The following is a 5,702-nucleotide window of genomic DNA, read 5'->3' as shown; positions in this document are numbered from 1 at the left end:
ACCAAACACAGCAGCAGTAGACTACAGTGTGAAATAGATTATTTATTTCAAACTACAATACAATAAAACATGATGATGATGATTTTGATGATGATGATGATGATGATGATAGTAATAATAATAATAAAAATAGAGCATCAGAGCAGACACATGGCATAAATATTCTGGGGCGAGATGCAGAACAGTGGTAGTGATGCAGAACAGTGGCACAAGGCTTCATTCCTCTTATTTTAAACCACATAAATCACAGCAGACAGACGCATAGTATAAGGGCTCATTACACACATGCATGGATACATAAAGCAGCAGCATACAGTGTGAAGTACCAACGCGGCGGCAACAGAGCCAGTGGCAACTGGACGTAACTCCAAAGACAGTGACCACATTATTGAACATACCCACATGTCCAAAAGGCCTATGTAACTTGTCAACGCATAAAATCACAACAGCACAAATGCATGACAATGTGTTATACAGGTGTGAATGTGTTATACAGGTGTAAATGGGACAGACAATGTTTTCTTTTCTTTTTCTTAAGCCATATGATAGGCAGCATACACACACAGTATAGGCCCGTATAACTTGTCAGTGCAAAGAATCAGAATAGTACAAAGGAATGGCAATGTTGTACAGGTGTGAATGGGATACACAATGTTTTTTTTGCTGTAAAAAAGTTGTGGCAGGTGTGGACCGGTGTTTGTAGGAAGCCTCCACACCGCGCCAAGGTCCCGGTCCTTGTGGAGGGTAAAGTCAATGTCTTTAAAAAACAAATAAACACTGAAACAACTATATACACCTGCCCCAGCGAGAATGCGAAATCAGTCCGGGGCTCGACCCTGGTCCTTCATCTCCCTCAGTCAGTCCTCCACACTCTTACCCGCCGCGGCGGCAGAGCAAAAATGTACATTGCCGTAGCGGGTGTGTCCGGTCTCCCTCCGCTTTGGCTGGCCGCATCTCCTGCACTTTTGTTCTTGTGGCACGCCGGCCCGGGCAGCGACGACTGCTCCTGCCGCTGCCCTCTGCTCAGCCCTCTTCCTCCTCAGCCATTCAGTTTTGTACGAAGAGCGAGGCTGAGGAGGGGGAGCAGGAGGTGGTGCAGGCAGCCGAGGGCCGGCGTGATGTGCGGCGGCCAGCGGCAGAGAGAGGACGTGTGGGGCTGGCGTTGTCCGAGGGAGCGTTGGGATGGGGAGCACCCTCACACTCTGCTGGGGCAGTGAGAGGTCCAGAAAGAGAGGCTGTGTTGCCGGAAAAGGTCCTGTTGCAGCTGCAGCAGCCGGTGGTATGGCCAGGACAACAGCTGAGGGGGCATGCGGTAAAGGCGCCATTGGGCGCACTGGCGCTGGCAGAACTGGCACCGGTGCTGCCACAGCCGGTGCTGCTGCCAGAGGTCCCGCCGCCCTTGGCGCTGCCGTCCTCGCCTGGCCTGTTGCTGCTGCCGGAGAACGATCCACCGCTGTTGCTGGGCACGGCGCCGAACCCGCTGCCGCTGGTGGTCGTCCCTCTGCTGCAACGCCTGAAGCTAGCACAGTCCTCTCCTTCTCCCGCTGCATCCTGGTGAACCTGAAAACGGATTTCAACGTAGTGTTTTAGTTACATGTTCAATTTTGAGAGCATGCCATTCAAGCATGTCATTACCATAACATCAAAAGCATCAAACATACAATAGCGAGAGGGTCCTGGCGTTCAGCTCAAAGAGCTGTATGGGCGCCCGAGCCATCAGCCTCTGGTGGCCCAGCACAAGGTCCCGGATGTGCTGGTACCGAAGCAGTATGCTGTCCCACCGCGACCTCCGGGCACCGCGCGCACGGCTGCCCGAGGGGATCAAGCGGCAGAGCTGGGTGCATACTGCCTCTACCAGCCGGCTTGCGCTGGGACTGCTGGCAGGTCCAGAGGTCTCTCCGACCAGGCAGCTGTGGACAATGGACAAAAACAATGACAGATATGAGCATGATAATGGGCAACATTACATAAAGCAGCTTGTTTGTACACCAGGGAAATGTATGATGGTAGCGTAGCTTTACCGTCTCAAGCTTTCCACACCAGGTATACTGGTAGGGCTTGGCTTGGCTGCCATGAAGCGCCCCTGAGCTGGCCTGTCCCTGTAGCGGGGAGGGTAAACTACTCGGGCCCTGTCGTACGGTGACAGGGCCTCGTAGAGCCTGATAAGCTCGTCTACCCTCCCCTCGGACAAGGCCGGGTCGTGACGCAACCCCACCAAGGCCGTGGCCAACTGGACCACGGCCAGGTACCCCGGCTGGTCATCCGGTCCTCTGTAGTCCTGCAGACACACAAGAAGAGATGGAAAACAATAAGTCAGTTGGATGGAACAGAGCGAGCGCAGTTTTTGGTGATGCGAGATGCACTGCAGTCGCAGACCACAAAGAGGTGGCGTGCTTACCTCAGCAGCCTGCTGAGGCTCTGGCGAGGACCGGCCGGGGGAGTGGGGTGCGGGCTCGTGGGCACCGGTCGGACTGGATGGCTCGGGCGCGGGTGCGTCAGCCGGTCGCCCTGACCGCGGGTCCGTCTGAGGAGCTGGGAACTCGCCAGGCACGTGCAGGGTGAGGTCCTCCACCTCCTGCGGGCCGTCGGTGAGCTCGTCATCCTCGACAAGTTGGGGAACGTCCCCCCCCCGCGTCCGGAATGTCAAGGTCCAAGCTGACGTCCTGCAGCACTCTGCCCGTCTGGGAGTACAGGTACTCGATGCCGATGAGTTCCCCTGAAGTACAACAACACAAATCGCATCAGTCAGTCTGGTACAAATATCATTCAGTGTGGACAGGTGTAAGCGCGGTGGCTTGAGTGTTCTTACCCGTGTACCCCCTGGGCTTGGTGTAATCCTTGACCACATTCGTGCCAAGCACCCTTTGGCTGAGCTGGTCAAGGGAGTGCTGCAGGGGGCCATTGTAGGAGCGGAGCAGCGGCCGTCCCTCCTGTGCCACGGACGCCGCCCTGTCGGCGTTCCACCGCGTCAACCCCTCCAGGAGAAATGCCTGGAAGTGCCAGGGATTGGCACTTTCTCCTGAGGAGGAACACAGATCTGTTTAGCAGTTTATTCAGTGCACACAATGTGAATGACAGCGAGTCGATGACAGTGAAAGATTGACATGACAGTGAAGCATGTGAAACATACCTGGAATGAAGCGGTTGAGATGCAGGTGGAACGACTCCAGGGACGTGGAGCCTCGTGCACAACGGTACACCGGCAGGCTGATCCCCCCTTGGTCATCCTGCCGGTCTCAGTGTACAGCTCCACGCCCGGCGGGTCCTGGATGCAATGGAGGTGGCGCCGCTGCTCCGTCCAGATCTTCTGGATGCGGTCTTGGTCCAGCAGGGAAATTTCCATGGTGTCTCGTCCGTTGGCACCGCCGAAGGTTTCCAGGAGGTCACCGATCAGCCGCTCCGTCTCCTCCGCTCCACGCGTGCAGCGACGGCAATGGAGAGCCATATTCTTGCGGCTGACGTGCCTCCACACTCCGGCGTCGGACGAGAAGGTCATCCCCTGCGCCTCAAGCATCCTCTTCTTCGCCTTGAGCAACCGGGCTGCGTCCCCTGGGTCCCACAAGAAGATGCACGAAGACAGCTGCTGCAGGAAGGGTTTATACAGCTGGTGGCTCTCGGTGGTGACACCTGTTATGGAAAAATGCATGTTATATCAAGTTATGGAACCATGATGTCTCTTACTGTGATGCTGTTTGTTTAATTATTGTTTTTGCCACAACGCACCTGACGCGAACCGCCGCATCAGGTGCCAGATGTCCAGCCGGACCACCAGCTTGTCCCACTTCCCGAACATGTCAGCTGTCTTGGATCCCCGTGGGACGAACAACAGTCCCGGTCGACGTAGAGGAGCTGAGGCGGCTCCACCCCAGCGTCCCGATACTGCCGTATTAACCCAGCAGCCATGGGCAACAGGCCGGCACCCTCGGCGTCCGTGAGCACGGACATGAGCACCTGTCCTTGCTCGTTGCCGACGTTCGTTGCCCACGCTGCGGTCTGGGCAGCAGCACCGGCGAGCTTCCGGGTCACCTGTTTGAAAGAATAAAGCATCTCAGTAAGGCTGCACGCACATAGCTAGAGCGTGATACTCCGCACCACATTTATATACATATATATTTATACATACATAGCACCACATTTACCTTCTTGGTCGAATCCATCTTCAAAACCGTTCCAAAGACGGAGGTGACCCGGGCCTTCACGTCCTCCAGGCGGGAGAGGATGTCGTGGCAGTACACCATTAACAGCCATGCGTACTGGGGCACGGCTGGCGGTTTTGGTGGTGGGGTGCACATGCGCACGACACCTCGCGACGTGAAGGGCTCCATGACGCTGAGGTAGTGTATGGACCGCCGCATCCAGGCCTTTGTGTGTGCCTCACAGAGTTTTTTGTACAGCTGTGTGGCGCTGTTCCCCCGAGGACGCTCACGCAGCTGGATGATTACCCGCCGGTCGCAGGCAAGCCTACAGAGAGGAGCACATCATGTGTTACAGAAGAGCCACACACAGACACACTGTGACAGTGTTCAGACAGGTACTTACTTGTAGGTGAGGATTGCCGGCAAGAGGACGCCACACACAGACACACTGTGACAGTGTTCAGACAGCTACTTACTTGTAGGTGAGGATTGCCGGGAAGAGGGCGCCACAAACAGACATACTGTGACAGTGTTCAGACAGCTACTTACTTGTAGGTGAGGATTGCCGGGAAGAGGGCGCGATACCCCTCTCCCAGCTGACCCACGACCTCCTGCGACCAGGCAGCTACCTTCCTCTTACACCGACGGCACTCCAGGTACTCGGTGGCCATCAAGTACCAGCCGTCGATGTCCAGGACCCTCCGGATGGTCCTGTAGAGCCCACACTTGGTGAGGGCCATATTACAGCATGTCGGCCGGACGCCCCACAGACGCAGGGGCGTCCAGAGGAACAGCCGACACGTGAAGTAGGGGTACGAGCTGCTGATTGGCCCAAAACCGAAAACGCTCAACAAACGCTCGACAATCCGAGCTGCTGATTGGCCGGGATCCAGAGAACATTGCTGGGCACAGAGCGAAAGAATGACATGCAAATACGTGAAGCGCTCCATATTTTTGCAGCTGTGATCAAAGCCTGCTTCACTGGACTTGATTCATCCCCTCCTGCCACTCTTTGTTTTCATTCTTGTTCTCTTGTGTCAAGAACTGGTGCATCTCCAATGTCTATAGCGCACTATCAGTTTTCCTGCCAACTCTTTTTTTTAATGCTTGTACTCTGGGGCCATCGACGAGTGTGTCCACTCCCTTTCTTCAGCAGATGCCGTTGAGGAACAGGGTTTGAACACAAAGGCAATATCTCCAACCATATACACGCACCATATTCTCTCTGAAGCAAGATTCTTCCGAAATAAATAGGAGCGTTTTGTTTTCAGTCTTTTCTCTAAGGGTTCGAACCTGAGAGCTTGTGCTTTCAAAGAAGGTCCCAGTTTCAATTCACTCGAACATCCAGAGCACATCAAGGGCACGCGCCGTGCACAAAAAGACATGTCTGAAGGAAGGGGTGAGGAGAGGTGGCGACATGGAGCTCAATTTCAATGGCACACAGAAAATCTTGCCGTGACCCGGATTCGAACCGGGGTTGCTGCGGCCACAACGCAGAGTACTAACCACTATACGATCACGGCGAGCTACAGGTCTACCCGACGTGTCCCTGAATACAAAGGGGCC

The 5,702-nt window shown here is 55.1% G+C and overlaps 1 non-coding gene across 1 annotated transcript; it reads right to left on the bottom strand.

Annotated features, from left to right (window-relative positions):
- Positions 1–5,587: 5,587 nt before the first annotated feature.
- On the bottom strand, positions 5,588–5,659 carry trnah-gug (transfer RNA histidin (anticodon GUG)). Its single transcript has one exon. It is a non-coding gene; the product is annotated as a tRNA-His (tRNA).
- Between the last annotated feature and the right edge of the window lie 43 nt (positions 5,660–5,702).

This window comes from Siphateles boraxobius, unplaced genomic scaffold (assembly GCF_051911475.1).
Source record: "Siphateles boraxobius isolate OS27281-9 unplaced genomic scaffold, OSU_SipBor_1 6, whole genome shotgun sequence".
In the NCBI taxonomy this organism is placed as follows: Eukaryota; Metazoa; Chordata; class Actinopteri; order Cypriniformes; family Leuciscidae; genus Siphateles; species Siphateles boraxobius.
This window is presented reverse-complemented; position numbering and strand designations above follow the sequence as displayed.